Genomic DNA, 24,438 nt, shown 5'->3' on the forward strand with positions numbered 1-24,438 from the left:
AAATGCATGTGTGGTACATGTACTCTATGCATGACTTGCCAGTGTATGCGCTATTCTCTGGATGGTGTGTGCATGGAAGGTTCCCGTGCCCCCAATGCAAGGCAGCTCTTCAGTTTCATTGGTTGCACGAGGGTCGGAAGTATTCTTGCTTTGACTTGCATAGACAGTTCCTGGATCCTGACAATCACACTACAAGAAATAGGGTCAATTATGACTCCCTATATTGGTCATTGATTCGTCATTGTTGTTGTTTATTGACCTTTTTTGACCAAATTTACAAGGTCAATAGTTGGCCGTCAAGAATGAACAAACTTGACCTTTCTAAAATTTTGGTCATAGATTTCTATTGAGCAAAATTTTGGTTTGGTCATTACCCATTTGTGTGAGCCACGTAGGATCTGACGTGGCTGTGCTGACATGGAATTGCTAGTGACCAAATGGAATCATCATAAATTTCACAGCCCAATTCAATAATATAGCCTACATGGGCCTCCACCAATACTATTTTATTATAAAAAATGTCTAAATTGTTTAGGCTGATGCATTATTTTCCCAAAAGCATGTATATCTCAGGATAGGCCCATTAGAAAACAAGAACAAGATTGGAAATTAGTTCTATATATTTCATTTCAGTAGCACAACACATGAATTATAATACATCATCCATCGACCCCTCACACATAAATGTTCAAGGCCCAACAAGTGCGCAACAAAGTAGTTCTATAAGTGCAGGTGTACAGCAAAAGGGCCCTTCTTATTAGGGTGAATATGAATGAGCTTAGATGATTTGTGCTTCTTATTAGGGTGTCACCCTTCCCAGTATCATAGTATGCCTTCTTCTGCAACAGAGCAGATTCACAATGATAGGATGGTCAACCTAATACCGTAGCAGCAACTTGGTTCAATTATAAGTTTAAATGGGTGAACATGGTACTTTTTAGTAGCAGGGGACAGTCAAACTCATTCAAAACAGCGATGCTCCAAGGAAAAAATATGGAGGTCATCCATAATATAGAGAAGAAACATGGCTATTTCCTAGAACACATGCACCATATGGGCACTCTAAACCGAGGATTCGTCAGATACCAAACCAATTATGCACCTACGAGACGAAATCCAGGAACACAATGGCAAGGCATCCACTGCCCGATTATCAACAAATCGACCAAGATGATGCGCTTGCCTGCCTTAGAAAGAAAACAAAATGACGGAGTAGTCAGCACGGATGTAGCTACCTTCTCGAGCAGAATCTCAAAAGTGTGTCATTTATCTACTTGCTTCTTTCAAACCACAAGCTGATTCCACTGTTCAAATGCTTTCTATAAATAGGTTTGGGCTTGCTATAAATTCCAAACTCAGGATAAGATGGTCTGAAAACTGTACGGTTTTCCCTAGTTTAAAAAATAAAATACTTTACCACTTTAGACCTTAGGTGGGTGACACGCTACTAGTATTTCACACACTGCTACTAGCCAAGATGCAAACAAACCACACACAAAATTATATTATTTTTCCCATACACCAAGAAGTACCTATTAAATCTCCTCATCTTGTCAATCTCTTTCTCATGTATCCTGATCTCCCTTGACTTACGTGCCTGGAACCCTCTTGCATGTTTTTCTTGTAGGACTCTGCTTCTTTCCTGTTCATCAGCCCATGGCTATGAAGGTAGAAAATCTATCAGTACCAGTTTAATTGTAAGGTCCTCTTTCCCACTGAAAATGAACCTTACTAGAGAACAAACCTGTCTCACGGTCTTATCCTTGTAAAGGTTTCTGCCATTTATGAGGAGAGGATGAAGGCGAGGCTATCGATTGTAGCCTTTACTCCAGAAAATCTCAACCTACATTGCTGATGGTTAAAAACAGTATATGAAGATGATTTTCTTACAATATTATAACTCAACGAAGGAACTCACAGTGAATGTATGTTGTTGCTTTACAGTGCCATAGCTTTCTTTGATTATTCGACCAACGTTTGTCCTCTGACCGCATAGACAACCCTTGATTCCACGATGATCTCCCTTTTTCCTACAGTGATACTCAAACATCAAATCCATCACTAGAGCAAATCCAAAACATCTGAAACTTGTAAAAATATGTTCCTGCAAATGACTTGCCTAGGACAAATCACCAAGATATGTTCCTGTAAAAATATCTTCCTGCAAATGACTTACCTAGGACAAATCACAAATCCAACCATAGGAAATTTGGGCCAGCCAGCAATCCCCAAGCTAGCTACTTGTCTAGGACAAATCACCAAGATATCACGAACCGCAAGAAAGAAAATCCATAGCGTGGTTACCTCAGGAGTCGAGTGGTAGGCGATTTCATCGGTGAGGAGGAGATGGGTCGTCGTCGTCGTCATCCCCCGAGCGAGCAGACTCCTCCTATCCCGTTGCCGTCGATGTTGACGTTGATGTTGACGCATCAAGCATCTAGCCGGGCATCCCCCGAGTGGGAGCGCGTGCCGTCGAGGTTGACGCCGTTGAGGGTCAGCCTCTTGGATCCGTGGGAGCCTCACCTTCGATGGATCGATAGAAAGTGAGGAGGGGATGGGTGGAGGCGGCGTCGGAAGCAGGGTGGGTGGAGGCGGCGGCGGAAGCAGGGGTGGGTGGAGGCGGCGGCGGAAGGAGCGTCGGCGGCTAGGTTTCTTGCCTGGACGGATCGAGAGAAAGCGAGGAGGGGATGGGCTCGTCTCTTTGGGCCATTTCCTTGATTCATTATTAGGTGGGTCAGAAGTGAAAATATTTTGTTTGAACTCCTCTGCGGGTCAGCCAAAATCAAAATACTCGTGCCCCCTCAGCCTCAACGGCGGGAAGGAAAGGACTTTTTAGTCTGGTTGTTTGATTTTTCGCAAGGGCCGTCGTCACACGCATATCAAAGAAATAATTTTTTTCATTGGTCGATGTATTGTTCCGACGGATTGGCCCCATCCGGTCGATCATAGTCATCCATCTCTTCTAGATCCGACCGTAGAGACACCGTGTCACGCCGATCACGCATTGGTCCAGATAAGTAAAACCGTTAAAGTAATTGCCGTTCCCGATCCAACTTAGGCCTATGTTTTTTATGGTTGTTAAAAACGGAAAAAAATTATCTAGAAACTGAATTCAATATAAATACAGTATGAAACTAAATAAAAATGTTGAAATTAATTTAGTATGGAGCTTCAGATGACTAGTGTGTTGTAATGTTTCTCGCCTCCTTGAAGATTTGTCGTATAGCTAGTCGTTCCTGGCATGATGGGGATCGCCAAGAGAGAGATTGTCTTTCACTTTTTTTCTCGTTTCTTTTCACTTTGGACAGCCAACCTATCACATGTGAGGCCACGAATCACTCCCCTGAAACAGATACTTGCAATCCACTCCTCCTACATCCAACGCTTCAAAACCCTCCCCTCATCCAACACACCTCTATCACTCTTTCTCTTTTTTTCAATCAGTTGCACTTAATGACCAATTTGTGCAATAGTATCATGACCTAATGGACACAAAAGGTCATAACATTATGGGCTTTGGACCCTCTTAGACTTCCCATGACTAATTTCAAAATTTTGGTCATGGATCAATGACCAATTAAACCGCCGTCATTAATTTTGGTCATAATTGAGCATTTTTCTTGTAGTGGCAGTTCATAAAAGACAAGAAGAACTTTACCAAAGGTAAAGTTGTCAAAAATTTGGCACCACCTGCGTTCATAGGCCAACTGATCCTGGATCAGTTAAACGCCCTCGAGCCTGATCCAGAGCGTCCAGGGTATTTCAAGGGGTATAATTTAAAACACGCATGGAGTCACAAGCCATGCTTCTGGGATCTGCCTTACTTCAAAGACCTCCTTCTTCCACACAATATCGACATGATGCACACTGAAAAGAATAACGGAGAGGCTATTTTTGGTACATTGTTCGACATAGATGGGAAGACAAAGGATAATACTAAGGCTAGAGTTGATCAAGAGACACTATGTCATAGGTCGTTACAAAACATGCGAGAAGGCAAAGGAAAGCAGAAGTGGTCAAAGCCAAAGGCCTGGTTCAATCTTGGAAGGCCAGCTATGAGGGAAATTATCTTGTGGGTCAAAATGCACTTGATGTGCCCCGATGGGTATGTAGCGAAACTAAAGAGGGGAGCGAGTCTTGAAAAATAAAAAATCTTTGGTCTCAAGAGTCATGATTGGCACATATGGCTAGAGAGGGTAATGCCGGTAATGTTACATGGCTTTATTCCTGAGGATGAATGGCTAGTACTAGCGGAGCTGAGCTATTTCTTCCATGTTCTTTGTGTGAAAGAATTGTCGCCTGGCGTGATAGAAGACATGGAGGAGTTTGCACCGGAGTTGTTGTGCAAGTTAGAGAAGATCTTTCCACCTGGCTTCTTTAATCCAATGCAGCATTTGATTTTACATCTACCGACCGAGGCAAGATTGGGTGGGCCCGTGCAAGATCGTTGGTGCTATGCAACTGAGAGGATGCAGAAGACCCTTTGAGCTAAATGTAAAAATAAGCGTAGAATTGAAGCATCGATGGCTGAGGCATTCATTACTGAGGAGGTGGCAAACTTTGTGACAGCACACTACGAAGCCAAAAATCATCATTTGCATAATCCGAAGCCTCAGCACAATGATGCAGACCCTAAAAAAGGTGGGTCCAACCTCAGCCTATTCAAAGGGAAACTCGCACCAGCCGGTGCTTCGAAACCAATAACGTTGGATGTCGAAGAATGGCGGAACATTTCGTTGTATATCTTCAACAACCTAACAGAAGTGCGGCTGTACATCGAGTGAGTTCTCGGCATATTTTCCCGTAACTTCTAATTCATTTGAACTGCTCTTATTCCCGGATATTTCAAACAGCCGTTACGTTGCCAAATTCTCGGATGGAGCGGTGATCGAAAATGATTCCGTCGAAGAGTATGAGCTTGTGTCAAAGACAGGAGGCGGCTATCCCAGTTTCATCTCTTGGTTCAAACAAACTGTAATTATCAATAATGGACCATTTCATTTCTTGGTCTAACTTGCGGTTAATGCAACAATCGTTTCGTATTAAACTTGTAGGCTAGTTCAGAGTCTATGGACGCCGAATTGAGACAAGTCGCTAATGGTTTTGACTATAAGGTCCGTTCATTTGAGACATACAACATCAACGGGTATCTCTTTCGTACCTTTGGCAAAGAGCTATCTATGCCCGACCGGAAATCTACAAATTGTGGTGTCTCTGCTATCAGTGAAGGTGTTATCGAGTATTATGGAAGAGTTGAAGCAATTTATGAACTTCAATTCTATGGTGAAAACCCACCCAACGTCGTAGTCTTCAAATGTTATTGGTTCCAGCCGAAGAAGACTAGAAGGACTCATGAACATATAGGACTAGTCGAAATCAATCCAAACACCCATTTAGATGTTCCCGATGTCTATATTACGGCTCAACAGGCGACCCAAGTTTTCTATCTACCGTGGGCATGCCAAATAGATAAGAATCTGGAAGGTTGGTATGTCGTTTATGAAGTGCCGCCACATGTCAGACCACCTCTCCCAAATGAACAGGATTATGAACCTCACATTAACCCAAACACGTATGATGGAGAATTCTTCCAAGAAACACGTCGTTCCAAGAAACGTTTCAAGAACCACCATGCTTCACCCAAGAACATGGAAGTAGACAGCGACAATGAATCCAACTCCAGCCCTGAGCCGGAACCAGAAGACCTGGAACTCATAGAGGTTACTGATGCGGATGACCTGTCAATGCTTCAACGATTAAAGGAAGGCCTTTCACAACTTCACGCCGTTGAACCCGACGAGCACGTCATTCATGAAGACATGCGTGATAGTGATGATGATGATGCATTTATTGATGATGATTATTAGTTTGTAAGATTCACAACTTAAATTATATATATTTTAATCTTTATTATTCATGTACATATTATTATTCACGTCAGTTATTCAATTTTTTTATGTTGTACTAATTTCTTTTAATCTTTATCATGTCAGGTCACCAGGTGTTGAAAGATGGTGGGCGCTGGTCCAGATCGCTCGACGGGTTCTTCCCAGGTGCCCCGCACGAGGGGTGGTACTTCCCTTCCACCCCTATCTCTCCGTAGAGCCTTGGCACACAGTCTGTCGACACCACCCGTGGGTTCTTCTTCGTCGGCGGCATTGCCCACTGGGAGAGGTGTTGGCCGGGTAGGGAAGAAGGGGAAGGGTACAGGGAGAGGTGGTGGTCGCGGAAGATCCAGGAGGACTGTTGAGCCGTCCTCGCCACCACCACCAGCTCATTCACCCGAGCATAGGACTACTATGGTCGACCCGTTTGCAGAGGAGGCTACGGGGACTCCGTTCCAGGAGCCTGGTGTTGACGGTTATTCGTCCCATGAGACTCCGGTCCAGGAGCAGCCTCGGGTCGAGGTGCATTCGGCCCATGAGAGTACGGTTCCGGAGATTTCACCCGACGTGGAGAGGCCCGGATGGGAGACCTGGCCGGATCGGACCGAGTTGTCGGATTGGACCAAAGGTCTGGGTGGCTCAGGGGGCGGGGATGGCGGGGATGAGCTTACGGATAGTGAGGGCGATGTGCACGTGGACGGGGCCACCGTGTACCAGCGTGTTAGTACACATCTCCCGGTCGTGTCGGCTACCCGCGAGCAGAGGCCGGTGATTAAACCTAAAGGAGATAGGTAAGTACATTTACTCTTTTTTTAGCTTTTGCCTTCAAGTTTGTTCAAATATCTAATGCGTTGAACTTATCATACTGCAGGGGATGGGTACACCCTCTTGGAGTCCGCAGGCCGAACTCCGTCCTTGGTGTGATTTGCCGGACAAATTTCCCGGGGTTTGTCACGTTGCCTGGTGAGGGTCAGGTTCCTACACTGGGAATTTCCTAGGAGCACTACCAGGCTGCGCAGGCCCCGCCGGAGGAGATTATAGATGGTGTCTTGTGCCACACAAGGGCCGAGATGGTGATCAAGAGCTTTTGGGTAAATTATCCTTTTACAGAATCTAAAATTAACAATATAGCTAATTATTGTACTAATCGGTGTTTTCACGTTTGATTGCAGACCTTCTATAGGTGTGAGGATGGATATGAGGAGAAGGTGGCCAGGGTTCTCGAGGCCGAGTGTAGGCGGTTACTAGAGAACTTACGCCACGAGGCTCGGCCGCAAGCTATTCGAGATTACTACGCCACGCGTGGTATTAAGAAGCAGAAGAAGGATTGCCGCGGAAAGTTTCTAAAGAAGGAGCAATACATGAAGGTAATTACCTATTCTTAAGTCCTTCTACGTAGTTTTCTTGATTTCATTCATAGGTGTAGCGCTAAAAATTCTTTCTAATAACTTACAAGTGCCCCCGAGATGGTGTGCGGATAAGATGGATTGTTGGGAGGCGTTGGTTGATGAGTGGTGCACAGGCAGCTGGCGAGCCGTCCACGAGAATGCGAAGGATCGGCGTAGCCAAATGGTTGCTGTGCCACACCATCAAGGCAGCACCAACTTACTTCAGTTCGGACGAAACTGGGTATGTGATTTTCTTCATGATTCATGCAATTCATTCTTCATGCTAATATTTTGTTCCTCTCTTTTAGGCGCATCACAATAAGACGGAGATGCCACACTTGTACGACCTTTATGGCATGGCCCATACTGCCTCGTACAAGAAGGCGAAGGCATTCTCTCAGTCTGACCTGGATGATCCCAATAACTTCACCAACATATCATCCCACCAGAAGCTTGTGGCATACAGGGACGCGGGGAAGGCTACGAAAGGGGATGACTTTAACCCTAGCCAATAACCTCTGGATCCAGAGCTGGTGAAGATATCTGGTGGCGGGAGGCCCCATGGCTCGATAGCCATTGGAGATGGGATAATACGGTGTCCACTCACTCTCCCAGAGATCAAGACGCGCCAGTCGAGCAGCTGTCCTGAGATAATGCATCGTCCACGGCCAGTCGATCTTGCCATCGAGGTTAGTTGTACGGACTAAGAACACTTTCATCCATTTCATTATGTGTGTCACCATAGATCATTACTGTGGTAACGAGAAATGGTGTTTCAGGATGCTCTTCAGAAAGAGAGATTGGCAAACCAGGCCGCTCTTGAGAAAGAGAGATTGGCAAGCCAGGCTGCTCTTGAGGCTGCTCTTGAGAAAGAGATATTGGCAAGTCAGACTGCTCTTGATGAGAGGGACCAGACCACGGCACGATTGATTGAGGAGGAGAGGTCTCGGAATGAGGCGGGTCAACGGGCCCTGTACGAGCTTTTTGTGGTAAGTTTTTTTTCACATTAGCCAAATCATGTGTGCAATGTATGTTTCATTACTAACTAATACGACCCACTCTTCAGGGTCTGTGCGAGAAGAGCGGTCAAGTCCCTCCGCCGATGCCCGTCTTCTCTTCGATTGGCACGGTGAGTTTCATTATAAACTAGTATTAATAATTGAGTGTCATCATGCTAACTGAGACATTGCAAAATATCTATTCTGCAGAATAACTCCCGAGCGGCATCGCACGACCCTTCTCCAGGTGCTTCTCCTCCTTGATGACCACTACGGTAAGTTTCTCTTCTCCTCTTTCATATTCTCCTTGCCTTAATTTCCCCAACAATGACATAATTAACCCATTTAGCTCCAAAAAGACATAGTTAGCTAATTTAGCTCCAAGAAGAGGAGAAGAGGAGAAGAAATAGGAAAAATGAAAAGAAAGAAGAAAAGAAGAAGAGAAGAAGTAGGAGGAGGAGCAGGAGCAGGAGGAGGAGAAGGAGGAGAAGGCCAAGGACCTTCTAGTCCTTCTCCTCCTCCTCCCCCTTCTCCTCCTTCTTCTTTATTTCTTCTTCTTCTCCTCCTCCTCCTCTTTCTTCTCCTCTTTCATATTCTCCTTGCCTTAATTTCCCCAACAATGACATAATTATCCCATTTAGCTCCAAAATGCCATGATAAGCTCAAAATGGCATAAGAACCTTGGTTAGCTCATTAATATTATATACTTAGCTTGTTTTCCTATAAAATGAGATAATTATCCCATTTAGCTCCAAAAAGACATAGTTAGCTAATTTAGCTCCAAGAAGAGGAGAAGAGAAGAAGAAATAGGAAAAATGAAAGGAAAGAAGAAGAAGAAGAAGAAGAAGAGAAGAAGGAGGAGGAGGAGGAGGAGAAGGACTAGAAGGTCCTCCTACTTATTCTTTATTTCTTCTTCTCCTCCTCCTCCTCCTCTTTCTTTTCCTATTTCATATTCTCCTTGCCTTAATTTCCCCAACAATAACATAATTAGCCCATTTAGCTCCAAAATGCCATAATAACCTCAAAATGGCATAAGAACCTTGGTTAGCTCATTAATATTATATACTTAGCTTGTTTTCCTCTAAAATGAGATAATTAGCCCATTTAGCTCCAAAAAGACATAGTTAGCTAATTTAGCTCCAAGAAGAAGAGAAGAGGATAAGAAATAGGAAAAATGAAAAGAAAGAAGAAGAAGAAGAAGAGAAGAAGGAGAAGGAGGAGGAGGAGGAGGAGAAGGAGGAGAAGGCCAAGGACCTTCTAGTCCTTCTCCTCCTCCTCCTCCTTCTCCTCCTTTTTCTTTATTTCTTCTTCTTCTCCTCATCCTCCTCTTTCTTCTCCTATTTCATATTCTCCTTGCCTTAATTTCCCAAACAATGACATAATTAGCCCATTTAGCTCCAAAATGCCATAATAACCTCAAAATGGCATAAGAACCTTGGTTAGCTCATTAATATTATATACTTAGCTTGCTTTCCCCCAAAATGGGATAATTAGCCCATTTAGCTCAAAAAAGACATAGTTAGCTAATTTAGCTCCAAGAAGAGGATAAGAGGAGAAATGAAAAGGAAGAACAAAAAGAAGAAGAGAAAGAGAAGAGAAGGAGATGAGAACAAGGAGGAGGAGAAGAAGGAGAAGGAGGAGGAGGAGGAGGAGAAGGCCACGGACCTTCTAGTCCTTCTCCTCCTCCTCCTCCTCCTCCTCCTCCTCCTTCTCCTCCTTCTTCTTTATCTCTTCTTATTCTCCTCCTCCTCCTCTTTCTTCTCCTCTTTCATATTCTCCTTGCCTTAATTTCCCCAACAATGACATAATTAGCCCATTTAGCTCCAAAATGCCATAATAATCTCAAAATGGCATAAGAACCTTGGTTAGCTCATTAATATTATATACTTAGCTTGTTTTCCTCGAAAATGAGATAATTAGCCCATTTAGCTCCAAAAAGACATAGTTAGCTAATTTAGCTCCAAGAAGAAGAGAAGAGGAGAAGAAATAGGAAAAATGAAAAGAAAGAAGAAGAAGAAGAAGAAGAAGAGAAGAAGGAGGAGGAGGAGGAGGAGGAGGAGAAGGAGGAGAAGGCCAAGGACCTTCTAGTCCTTCTCCTCCTCCTCCTCCTTCTCCTCCTTTTTCTTTATTTCTTCTTCTTCTCCTCCTCCTCCTCTTTCTTCTCCTATTTCATATTCTCCTTGCCTTAATTTCCCAAAAAATGACATAATTAGCCCATTTAGCTCCAAAATGCCATAATAACCTCAAAATGGCATAAGAACCTTGGTTAGCTCATTAATATTATATACTTAGCTTGCTTTCCCCTAAAATGGGATAATTAGCCCATTTAGCTCAAAAAAGACATAGTTAGCTAATTTAGCTCCAAGAAGAGGAGAAGAGGAGAAATGAAAAGGAAGAACAAAAAGAAGAAGAGAAAGAGAAGAGAAGGAGATGAGAACAAGGAGGAGGAGGAGAAGGAGAAGGAGGAGGAGGAGGAGGAGGAGGAGAAGGCCACGGACCTTCCAGTCCTTCTCCTCCTCCTCCTCCTTCTCCTCCTTCTTCTTTATCTCTTCTTATTCTCCTCCTCCTCCTCTTTCTTCTCCTCTTTCATATTCTCCTTGCCTTAATTTCCCCAACAATGACATAATTAGCCCATTTAGCTCCAAAATGCCATAATAACCTCAAAATGCTATATGAACCTTGGTTAGCTCATTAGTATTATATACTTAGCTTGTTTTCCTATAAAATGGGATAATTAGCCCATTTAGCTCCAAAAAGACATAGTTAGCTAATTTAGATCCAAGAAGAGGAGAAGAGGAGAAGAAATAGGAAAAATGAAAAGAAAGAAAGAAGAAGAAGAAGAGAAGAAGGAGGAGGAGGAGAAGGAGGAGAAGGCCAAGGACCCTCTAGTCCTTCTCCTCCTCCTCCTCCTTCTCCTCCTTCTTCTTTATTTCTTCTTCTTCTCCTCCTCCTCTTCTTTCTTCTCCTCTTTCATATTCTCCTTGCCTTAATTTCCCCAACAATGACATAATTAGCCAATTTAGCTCCTAAAATACATTATAAGCTCAAAATGGCATAAGAACCTTGGTTAACTCATTAATATTATATACTTAGCTTGTTTTCCTCGATAATGACATAATTAGCCCATTTAGCTCCAAAAAGACATAGTTAGCTAATTTAGCTCCAAGAAGAGGAGAAGAGGAGAAATGAAAAGAAGGAAGAAGAAGAAGAAGAATAGAAGAAGAAGAGAAGGAGAAGGAGAAGGAGAAGGAGAAGGAGAAGAAGAGAAGAAGAAGGATAAGGAGGAGAAGAAGGAGAAGGAGCCCTCCTTCTTCTCCTTCTTCTTCTCTCCTCCTTCTTCTCCTCCTCCTTCTCCTTCTTCTTCTCTTCTTTTTTCTTCTTCTCCTCCTCCTTCTCCTTGTCCTTCCCCTTCCCCTCCTCCTCCTCCTCCTCCTCCTCCTTCTTGTTTTTCTTCTCCTTTTTCTCTTCTTCCTTCTTCTCTTTCTTCTTCAATTTAGCTTATTGGTCATATATATGTTGTTGTTCTTCTTCTTCTGACTTTCTTATTCTCATTTTGCAGATTGGGTGTACTAGATGCATGGAAGCTGGCATTGGATTGCTTTAGTTTCCGTTTTTATTTGAGTTGATGAACAATGTGGAACTATATGTATGTGTATATATGGATGAACAATATATGTGAAACTATATGTATGTATATATGGATGAAACTTTGTATGTGTTGGTTCTTTTGATATATGGGATGTACGTTGATGAAAAAATGGCATTGATGAGCTTTATATGTATATCATATATGTGTTGTGACCTATTTATCATATATGTGCTATGAATTATATGTATATGTGTTGTGAAATAGAAAAAATAAACAAAAATGTGACAATATAGGCTCTTTACCGTCTGCCAACTGATGGCAAAGGTCTTTGCCGTCTGCCAGCCTCCGGCAAAGATGCCACATGGCGCCCAGCCATGCAACCTGGGCAGCAGCAGCTGACCATATAGTATCTTTGTCGTCTGCTTCCAGGGGGGCAGACGGAAAAGAAGAGGGCACAGAGGAGGGGGTGGAGGAGGTGGAGGCTGACGACAAAGAAGAGGAGAGGGGAGGCAGACGGCATAGAAGAGGGGGGAGGCAGACGACAAAGCCTCTGTTAGCCCCTAACGGAGGCAACGCCTGTCGCCTGCCGTCTCGACCACTTTGCCGACTGCTCCTATGAAAAGCTGACAGCAAAGCTCTTTGCTGTCCGCTTTGGGAAGACAGATGGCAAAGAAGCTACGATGCCGTCGTAGGCTGACGCAGAAATTTTGCCGGCCGTGGGATTCTTTGTCGTTTGTGATATTCTCTTTGCCATCCGGGATTTACTCTTTGCCGTCTGTGATGACAGACGGCAAAGAAGCTAATTCCTGTAGTGATGCACACAGTTGTCAATGGGTCTCCGACCATAGTCCAATCATTATTCAAACACATGTGGAGGATAGGGGTGGACAAGGGGAGATAGAGGATTCAAATTTGAAGCCCGATGGATGCAAGAGGAGGGCTGGGAAGATGTCTACGGGGGGTGTGGGAGAGAAGGTGGGAGTGCAGATGAGGAGGTGTGGTGGAGGCGTTGAGAATGGTGGCTGAGAGGCTACGAGTATGGGATAGATAGGTGGTTGGTGCTCTGGAGGGTAGACTGAAGAAAGCAAAGGCTGAGCCGGAAACATGTATGAGGGCCACGGTGTCACACAAGAAAATGCACGAAGAAGCAAGGATGAGGTGCTTGATAGAAGTGCTGGAAGAAAAGAAGAATACTATGTGGAAACACACAGCCCATGATGGTGGATGGTAGATTGAGATAGGAACACACGGTACTTCCACCTCGTGCCATCGGGAAGGATGAAAGCTAACAGGATCAAGGAGCTTAGGAGGGAGGATTAGACGATAGTAGTGGAGGAAGAATTAACCGATTACATTTGCTCTTTTTTCAGGATCTATTCACCTCGAAGCGGGGGCATGTGGACGAACTTATCGAAAGAGTTACTCCATGTGTTATTGTTGCCATGCACGATGTACTGAATGTTGAATTCAAGAGAGAAGAGGTGAAGGCCGCCCTGGACCATATTGGAGACCTCAAGGCTTCGGGTCCAGATGAGGTGCTCAAGGTTCTTAACAGAGGTGATATTCTGGCATGATGGAATGACACGCTGGTGTCCTTATTCCCAAAGTCGAAAATTTGAATAGGATTAAGGATTTGAGACCCATCAACTTATGTAACGTGGTGTACAAGCTGGTATCCAAAGTGCTTGAAAATCATCTGAAAGTGGTGCTCCCAGATTTAATATCAGAGAACGTGAGTGCATTTGTCTCGGGTCATCTTATCACGAATAATGTGTTGATTGCATATGAAATATCGCATTTCTTGAGGAATAAACAAAGTGGACAGGAGGGTGTTGTTGCGGTCAAGGCCGATACGAGTAAAGCATAAGACAGAGTCGATTGGAATTTTCTAGAAGCAATAACCATAAAATGGGGTTCAGCCGACGTTGGGTCAATCTCATTATGAAATCTGTCCGAACTGTGAGATATCAGATAAAGTTCAATGAGGTCCCTACTCAACAGTTTTTCCCATCATAAGGTTTGCGCCAAGGGGATCCCCTTTCTCCGTATCTTTTCATGATGTGCGCGGATGGTCTGTCCTTGCTGCTACATGAGGTCGAAACAAGGGGAAGACTTACTAGAGTCAAGATTTGCAAAACTGTGCCAAGTGTCTCCCACCTCTTCTTCGATGACGACTCGATGGTAATGCTAAAGGCAAAGCAGGAGGAGGCGTTGGCCGTGCGGGAGATACCACACCTATACGAAAATTGCTCAGGGCAGTGTATTAATCTTGAAAAAGTCGGCGCTCTTGTTCTCACAGAACACAGGTGAGCAGGCTAAGAGCTTTATGAAGGGGGCGCTCGGTATACACAATGAGAATTGGAATGACCAATACCTTGGGCTGCCAGTCCATGTTGGCAGATTGAGGCGGAAGGTCTTCGGGTACATTAAGAAGAGCATGTGTGGCCGATTCCATGGATGGCAAGAAAGACTATTGGCAAAAACCAGCAAGGAAACCCTCGTGAATGCGGTAGGCCACGTGATCCTAACCTTCGCCATGTCCTGCTTCAACCTGACCAAGGTGTTCTGAAAAGAATTGAGCACGCTCATGAGTAACTTCTGGTGGAGCCAATAGGATAAAGGGAGGACCATGCACTCGATCAGTTGGGAATCTCTAACCCTCCCTAAGTCAATGGGAGGCTTGGGGTTCTGAGATATGTGGGGCTTCAACATGGCAATGCTCTCTCGGCAAGGCTGGAGGTTCCTTCAAAATTCGGGAAGCATGTGTGCCCGCACGTTGAAGGCTCGATACTTCCCTTGCAGCTCTATACTTGAAGATGAACTGAGGGATGGTATATCCTACTCATGGAGAAGCATCTTAGATGGTCTAGAGCTGGTCAAAGAGGGGTATATTTGGCGAGTTGGGGATGGTAGACAGTTGAACATATGGTCTGACCCATGGATTTCACGGCCTTGGTCAAGGAAAGTGATCACCCCAAGAGGCCAGAACCTGCTGACACATGTGAGCGAACTAATCTGCGTGTGACAGGCTCGTGGGATGAGCAAATCGTGAAGGACACGTTCTGGTTGGATGATGCGCGTCACATTCTGCAAATCCCTCTCCACGAGGGGGTGAGTGATTTCATGGTCTGTCATTACGACAGCAAAGGACACCACCGTGTCAGGAGTGCATACAAGTTGCATATGCAACTGGACAAACACATCAGTTAGGGAGGCGCAGGGAGTAGTGGAGCAATGATCGGCAATCTGAATAGTGGTGGCGACCAGGCCTGGAAACGATTATGGAAACTCCCATGTCCTCGTAAAATCCAAATGTTCACTTGGCGCATAAAGCATGAATCACTGGCCTTTCGAACAAATATGGAGAAGAGAGGTATCAAGGTGGAGAGCACGAAATGCCTCTTCTGTGGTTGTGCTGATAAAGATGGAGCGCACCTGTTTATGAAGTGCAAATTGGTGAAGGAGGTGTAGCGGTCGTTGGAGCTTGAGAAGGAACGAAGTGAACTGGAAAGTATCACGTCTGTGCATGCCATGCTGGACTATCTGTGGGGACTACCTGAAGGAGTACGATTGCAGATCCTCACCATGTGGTGGCACTGGTGGAACAACCGTAACAAAGTAAGGGAGGGAGAGTTTCGAGTACATAACGGTGAGCTGGCACGGCGTACCTTATATAACTCGATGGAATACGTGCAACTTTTCAAGATGGAGGTAAATCGAAAGGGGAAATTCATGTGGCAACCCCTGGGTGATGACATGCTGAAGGAAAACCTGGATGGGGCATATAGACCCGGGGAGCCCTTTGTTACATGGGGCTTTGTCATGAGAGACGAGGCAGGAGAGGTGATCATGGCCCGCGCAGGACGAAGAGAGCATGTTGCCGACCCCTTTGGTGCCGTAGCCATTGCCATGGCGGAAGCCATCTGCACTGTGGCCGATTTGGGAGTGTTGCATATGGTCTTCGAGATGGACTCCCAGATGTTGCAAGAGCCCCTCGACCTCGTCAAGGTCGACTCTTCACCGTATACGGCAATCATTGACGACTCTTAATTCCAGCGAATGATGTGGTTCTCGGAATAGTAGTGGTGTGTCCTTGTAGTGCAAATTCTGTAGCACATGAGTTAGCCCAGGGTGGGTGTGGGTGTTTACCTAATACTCCCTCCGTCTCAAAATTCTTGTCTTAAATTTGTCTATATATGAATGTATCTAGTCATATTTTAGTATTTAGATACATTTATTTCTAGACAAACCTAAGACAAGAATTTTGAAAAAGAGGGAGTACGAGTGTAGCGTGGAACTCTGAGGTACCATCCCTAGTATCTGAGGAGAAAATAGAGATGAGAGGGGCACACGAATATACTGTACTGGCCACACACACGAACTAGTACACGTGGATCTTGCTAGGACAAACGATTGTTGTGGCCGGCGTAGCAATCCCCGTTCAGCTTATGGTCCTCGCAGCGTCGATCTCCGCGTCGGCATGAAGGAACAGCCGTGGTGGCGCCAGTCTGGCTGGGCACATCGCATCTTTGATGCATCTTGCTTGTATCTTCTTGTCTAGGCTTTTTTACTTGGTCTAGGTTTATTAATTGTGGTTTTTTTTGCGAGAAGTTCGATCATTTTGTTTGAATGGAAAAACATGATTGGTTGTACTCCCTCCGTTCCTAAATACTCCATCCGTTCCTAAATATAAGTCTTTTAAGATATTTCACTAAAAGTACATACGGAGCAAAATGAATGAATCTACACTTTAAAATATGTCCAAATACATCCGTATGTAGTCTATTAATAGAATCTCTAAAAGGACTTATATTTAGGAACGGAGGGAGTATAAGTCTTTTAAGCGATTTCACTATGTGTCTACATACGGAGCAAAATGATTGAATATACACTCTAAAGTATGTCTATATATATCCGTATATAGTTCATTAGTGAAATTCTACAAAGACTTATATTTAGGAACAAAGGGAGTACGTGACTTGCATGGGAAGAGGCTTACATGATAATTGTGGTCGATCATTTTAGTTGCATGGTAAACAAACAAATGACGAGTCGTGCGTGAGATGGGATTAGTCATATATGATATGGACTCTTTATTTAATGTCCAACGTTACAAATTGGTCAATGGATTGTACAGACTAGCAAAAAAATCCGTGTGTTGCAATGGAAGAGAAAATAACACACGCTCTGAACGAAATATATTTTCATATGGCATCACATTTGTGTTGCCGACGATGGCCTTAGTGCTCACACAACGAAAACGCGTTTGAATGTACAGTCACTCAGAGTAAGATGAGAAACATGTTGTTTCTCCCCACAAGATTTTCTAAAGATGCGCATGTGTGGTTAACGATGTTTTTCTTTCCTCTCAATTTGATTTTAATTTAATAGATGTTTATTGCAATTCGTATGGTCGTCGGAAAGAGAGAGAAAAAAGGACCGTGCACTACAAATTAAGTTTGCACCAAAAATAATATTTAAGAAGTATTCAACAGCTAAAACTATCATCCTATTTAGATTCTACATATTTTTTTAATCAAATTTCATATATAACATGTTAAAATTGAAGTTACGGTTTAAAAGACATGGATAATTTTGTTTTAGATAAAATATGGATTGATTAACTGAAAAGTTAGGGTTTTTTTGTTAAAACAAGTTTCGGCTGACTTAAATAGGGAGGGCAGGTTGATTACCTGAAACATCAGGAAGTTTTCTGAAAAATGCAAAAAAAAAACGGTTCGGCTGTGACTAAAAGATGGACTGCGGGTTGATTATCTAAAATTGTGAGGGCTTTTCAGTAAAATGACAGAAAATGGTTCGTTGTGACTTAAAATTGAACTGCGGGTTAATTACCTAAAACTGCGAGAGCTTTTCTGCAAAATGACTGACGACGAACGATAGAAGCGCTGCGCGCTTTATTATTAGGGAAGATATGAACTCTTTATGTAATATCATAGGTTGTAAATTGCTACTTGATGGAACGTGAGGATATTGCTCCGAGTCCATGTGGTGCAGTTTTAGTCAGTTTTTTTTGCAAAATCAGTTTTAGTCAGCTAATTAGATAGATTTGTATCTTAATATTTGTGACAAAAAAGGTTATATTTTTTCATTTCTCTGATTAAAAGTTTAAAACACGTTCTACTTGTTATTTTCTCTAATTAAGATTAAACTAAAAAAATCCTCCAATTAGTTCTAAACCGTTATAATTTGGACCCACAAAATCAATGGCCTCTAATTTGTAGTTTTCTTGAATTAATGTGGGAATTTTTAAGAAGTTCCTAATTAGTATAAGTATAGATTAAAAGTTTAAAAGAGGTTCTACTTGTTATTTTCTCTAATTAAGATTAAACTAAAAAAATCCTCCGATTAGTTCTAAACCATTATAATTCGGACCCACAAAATCAATGGCCTCTATTTTGTAATTTTCTTTAATTCACGTGGGAAGTTTTAGGAAGTTCCTAATTAGTATAAGTATAGATAAATAGACGAGAATGCTTAAGTATCCCTCTTTAGCTATCTATGCTTTCTCGTCTCAAATTTTATTCATGCTACATCACAAAATTTGAGCAAGCACTTTAGAGACACTGTGTGTGAGGAGCACTCGGAGATCCGTCTCGACAAGAGCTGACTTCCAAAACATCCCATGTGCAACTCGGTGTGACCAACTACAAAATCCCGATCCAACTGAAGCACTAGGGTTGATCTGGTTTTATGATCTCGGTACCACCGATAGGTAAATCTCGACCTCATAGAGTTCCAGTGTCACCTAAGAGTTATGGAACTCGATGGCACCGAGATTTCCAACTCGATGTCACCGACAGCTAGGGGATATATACACGGACCTGACTTTTGGAATTCAATCTCAAATGTCGACTCCTCCAGCCCCTGCTGTCATGCTCTTGTCTCCAGGACATCGCCCTTCGTCTCCCATGCGCCCTCGCCGCAGGAGTGCTCGCCGCCAATGGAAATCACTCCTCCCTTCGTCGCCGTAGAATATCTTCACCAAGACTTGGGTAAAGATCTCGCCCCTTTGCGCTACCTATCCGATTCATGCGCATTAGGACCTTCGTCATCATATGGTCACAGATTGCAAAGCATCTATCCACAGAAAACTCTGATTAGATTAGGGGAACGAAATCTTTTAGGTTTAATTTTCCGCCATGTGTGTCTTAGGGTCACCGAAACAGAAAAATCGGTCCTACCGATTTCACTTTTAGGGTCAGGGAGAACATTCTCGATGAGACCGAGTTGCTCATTTGGGTGAAACCGAAGTGGGTGGCCAAGTTTCTGTTAATGAGAATGAATGTCTCGGTGACTCCAACATTTCTGACTCGGTGGAACCGAAACCCACTTAGCTGAAAGTTAAATTTAAGATTTCGAGTTCAAATTTTTGAATTTTTTGTGTTTTGTGATGCTCATCACTTCTTGCTCTTCTACAACTATTCACATGGTCAGCTTGATTGCTTGGTTGCTTGTCAGCTTGTTAGCATGTCAGGTTCTGAAGATAGCGAGAATGATTCCAGAGATCCAAGTGTGAAATTGACTCACGCAATAGTCCTCAAAAGACTGCCTCTGACCCAGGTACTCCAAGCTCCCATGATATGCCCAAGGAAGCTACCAGGTCCAGAAAGAAGTTGAACTGAGATGAGGAGGATGCTAATTTCATTCCAGAAGAAAGCATGCCCCATAAGAAAAAGGAGAGTGTCAGAGTCAAGAAAACTATGAGAAAGGAGTACGCCAGGACTGATACTATGGGATTTCCAGAGACTGCTCAGAAAGGGATGAAGCTCACCCTTGAGAACCCCTCTTCCAAGCAAGCTAAGAAGCTAGGGCAGAAGAGGATCAGGAAGAGGACAGTGCATGTTGTTGGAACGACAACCTCCATGTATTAAGATCCAGCAGAAGTTTGTGAGGACGAAGAGGAAGAGGAAACTGCTAATCCACCTCCTTCCATGAAGAAGAAGCTGATGGCAAATGTTATGCCCAGCAGGTCTGCACATAAGACTAAAACTACTGCTCCCAACTCCAAGGAGCCAGTAGCTCCTAAACCCAAGAGGACTATACCCGTAGCTCAGAAGAACAAAGGCTCTGCATCCAGAGATACTGTTGCAAAGGAGGAAGAAGATATTTTTATGCTAAGAAAATTGAGAGCTCACCTGCCATCACACAAAATTATGCTCATCCATTTGTTGGGGACATGAAGAAGAGAAGGGATCAAGGTGTGAGATTGTGGAGAGCTATAGATCCCTATGTTGTTAGGGGGAGAATAGTTGTTGATGCTCGCTTTCATACCAAGGAGCAACAAGATTTCTATGAGACAGTGTTATTGGATAAGAGTCTCGCGGTGAGTGATATGGGAAATGTAGACTAGGACTACATCAATAAACGACATGACTACTTCCCTCATGTGAGAGAAAAATTTAGGGCAATTGACATTAAAGATTTTTTTTGGCAGAGAGATGACTGCTTGGAATGATGAATTGATCATGCAATTCTACTCCACTGCACATTTTTATCGAGATGGTAGAATTTTGTGGATGACTGAAGGTCACAAATATGAGTCAACTGTTGAGGAGTGGGCTACAATCATTGGTGTCCTAAAGGTCCAAGAGGTTGACTTGGATGTGTACTCTGAGTCAGAAATGAATCACAACACTATGGAAAATATGTACAATCCAGTGCCCCACCAGTACTTGAAGACACACAAGCTTGGCTCTGTCTACTTTCTGCAAGTAGGAATACCCACTACAAACACCATTATGAGGTACACCCTGATGCCCAAATCAGGAGATGATAAGATGAGAAAAGGGTACTCCATCAACATGTTGGACCACGTTAACACCCACAAAAGGACTAAAGTGATGTATCTGATGGTTGAGACAGTCAGAAGGACAACTGTTGATCAGAAGAGATCTTGTGGATATGCTTCGTATATTCAGATGTTCATCAATGCCAAGATTGGGAAGCATGCATACCTACTTGATCGTCAAGACCTGCCACTCTAGCCATAGTTCAAAGACAATGAGGTAGTGATGGACCCCAGCCATCCTAGCTCAGCTATAGCTTGTGCACATACGGAGGTAGCAAGAGCGGCTCCAACACCATAGCTGAGAACCAGAGAGGAGCAGATGTCATTTCTTGTCAGCACCATCCAAGGGATGGAGAAGAATATCTCCAAAATTTTGCTGAACTAGAAGAGCCTTAAGAGGATCATGGAGACTAAATTCCATGACCTGGATATCAAAGTGACGCAATTGGCTACCACTGTTGAGCAGCTAAAGCATGAAGTTGATGCAGCGCACACACCTTGCTCCAGCAATGATTATGATGATTTGTCTCTTTCTACAACTACTCAGTTCAGGACTCAGACTAGGTGTGCAGCTATGCGAGTTCCGAAAGCTAGACCATCTTCATAAGCCCAAGCATCAACACCGTTTGCTCCACCAGCTCGTGCACCTCTAGAGTCAACACCTCCACCTCATAGGATATCCGCTGAAGCCTTCGCCGATGCTCTCATGTCGACTACATCAACTGCTATAGGAGCAGATCAAGCTCAGAGCAACGTTTAGTTCTCGACCTTTGAACTTTTTGATAACTTGTTGCCAAAGGGGGAGAATTGTATAGATCATTAGGGCTTCGAGAGAGAGAGAGTTTTGCTTTTTATTGTTCTCTTTAAGTTTTCAAAACATTTGATCTTTTGGATATCTTGAAATTCTTTGTGTTTGATCGTACGCTTTGATTGTTGATGCTACTACTGTATACCTTTGAGATATCTACATGATGATCATTCACTCATTTGTTTAGTGTTATGTGCATTATCATTTATTCATATCATTTATGCGCACCACCAAGATGTATGTGACATGGAAAAGTAACCCATGATCCGAATAGATTGTGCATTTGCATTCAAATGCAAATTTAAAATGATGCACAAATTTAGGGGGACATCTTGTTTTTCACATACTTCTCAAAGCGACAATGATTATCATTGATTATATCTTTTGTTGAGGCTTTGATCTATATGTTGTCATCAATTACCAAAAATGGGTAGATTGAAAGCACAATTGCTCCCTAAGGTGGTTTTTGTAATTAATAACAACATATGTGTCATTGAACTAATGATTCTATCCAAGTATATTTCAGAAAAGTTCAAAGATGCATTTGCTAAAGGATTGTGAGTAGAAACCCCTTGATGCAAGGAAAGGAATAGGATTGGCCAAGCTTCAAGCTACAAGACTCTACATTTTATATTTGTGAGAAATTACATTTGAGTGCATAGGAAAGCCAATACTATTAAAAGGGGGTGAGGTATCTATGATGAATTAGTTGCTCAAGTGCTTAGAGATAGCCACCAAAACTACTCAATCATTTTCCCACAAAGTTATCTCGCCAAAGCCTAAACATAAAAGTCGGTGACACCAACATTTTCTACTCGGCCCTACTGATTTTTCCACAGACAAAACCTTTGCCAAACCCTAGAATCTTGGTACCACCAACTTCCACTTTGGTGCCATTGAAACCAGTGACTAACTTTCTGGTATGTCATTTTCAATAATCAGTATTTTTGAGTTTTGGAACCGATCTCACCAAGATTTGGAAACAGTCCTAGGTCACCATATTGGTACCACCAAGATTCCTATATCGGTCTCACCAAGAATTTGAAAGTTGCCACATTTTGTGTAAATCAGTGCCACCGAGATTCAATTCGGTTTCACCGATTTGGGTAATAATGTTGTAACGGTTGGATTTTTGGAGCTGCCTATATATACCCATCCATCACCTCTCACTCGCAGAGAAAGCACTCAGAACACACACACACACTTTCCATATCCATATTTCTGAGAGAGAGCCACCTACTCATGTGTTGAGTGTTGGGGAACGTCGCATGGGAAACAAAAATTTTCCTACGCGCACGAAGACCTATCATGGTGATGTCCATCTACGAGAGGGGATGAGTGATCTACGTACCCTTGTAGATCGTACAGCAGAAGCGTTAGAGAACGCGGTTGATGTAGTGGAACGTCCTCACGTCCCTCGATCCGCCCCGCGAACAATCCCGCGATCAGTCCCACGATCTAGTACCGAACGGACGGCACCTCCGCGTTCAGCACACGTACAGCTCGACGATGATCTCGGCCTTCTTGATCCAGCAAGAGAGACGGAGAGGTAGAAGAGTTCTCCGGCAGCGTGACGGCGCTCCGGAGGTTGGTGATGATCTCGTCTCAGCAGGGCTCCGCCCGAGCTCCGCAGAAACGCGATCTAGAGGAAAAACTATGGAGGTATGTGGTCGGGCTGCCGTGGCAAAAGTTGTCTCAAATCAGCCCTAATACCTTAGTATATATAGGAGGGAGGGGGAGGGAAGAGGCAGCCTCAAACCCTCAAGGTTTGGCCGAAATTGGAGGTGGAGGAGTCCTACTCCAATCCTACTTGGAGTAGGATTCCACCTTCCCACTTGGAAACTCTTTCCACCTTGTGTTTTTTCCTTCTCAAACCTTATGGGCCTTAGTGGGAACTTATTCCAGCCCACTAGGGGCTGGTTTATCTCTTCCCATAGCCCATGAGACCCCTTGGGGCGTGACACCCCTCCCGATGGTCCCCGGCACCCCTCCCGGCACTCCCGGTACACTACCGATGAGCCCGAAACTTTTCCGGTAATGCACGAAAACCTTCCGGTAACCAAATGGGGTCATCCTATATATCAATCTTCATTTCCGGACCATTCCGGAAACCCTCGTGACGTCCGTGATCTCATCCGGGACTCCGAACAACATTCGGTAACCAACCATATAACTCAAATACGCATAAAACAACGTCGAACCTTAAGTGTGCAGACCCTGCGGGTTCGAGAACTATGTAGACATGACCCGAGAGACTCCTCGGTCAATATCCAATAGCGGGACCTGGATGCCCATATTGGATCCTACATATTCTACGAAGATCTTATCGTTTGAACCTCAGTGCCAAGGATTCGTATAATCCCGTATGTCATTCCCTTTGTCCTTCGGTATGTTACTTGCCCGAGATTCGATCGTCAGTATCCGCATACCTATTTCAATCTCGTTTACCTGCAAGTCTCTTTACTCGTTCCGTAATACAAGATCCCGCAACTTACACTAAGTTACATTGCTTGCAAGGCTTGTGTGTGATGTTGTATTACCGAGTGGGCCCCGAGATACCTCTCCGTCACACGGAGTGACAAATCCCAGTCTTGATCCATACTAACTCAACTAACACCTTCGGAGATACCTGTAGAGCATCTTTATAGTCACCCAGTTACGTTGCGACGTTTGATACACACAAAGCATTCCTCCGGTGTCAGTGAGTTATATGATCTCATGGTCATAGGAATAAATACTTGACACGTAGAAAACAGTAGCAACAAAATGACACGATCAACATGCTACGTCTATTAGTTTGGGTCTAGTCCATCACGTGATTCTCCCAATGACGTGATCCAGTTATCAAGCAACAACACCTTGTTCATAATCAGAAGACACTGACTATCATCGATCAACTGGCTAGCCAACTAGAGGCATGCTAGGGATGGTGTTTTGTCTATGTATCCACACATGTAAATG

The sequence above is a fragment of the Hordeum vulgare genome, chromosome 4H (genome assembly GCF_904849725.1).
Source record: "Hordeum vulgare subsp. vulgare chromosome 4H, MorexV3_pseudomolecules_assembly, whole genome shotgun sequence".
NCBI lineage: Eukaryota > Viridiplantae > Streptophyta > Magnoliopsida > Poales > Poaceae > Hordeum > Hordeum vulgare.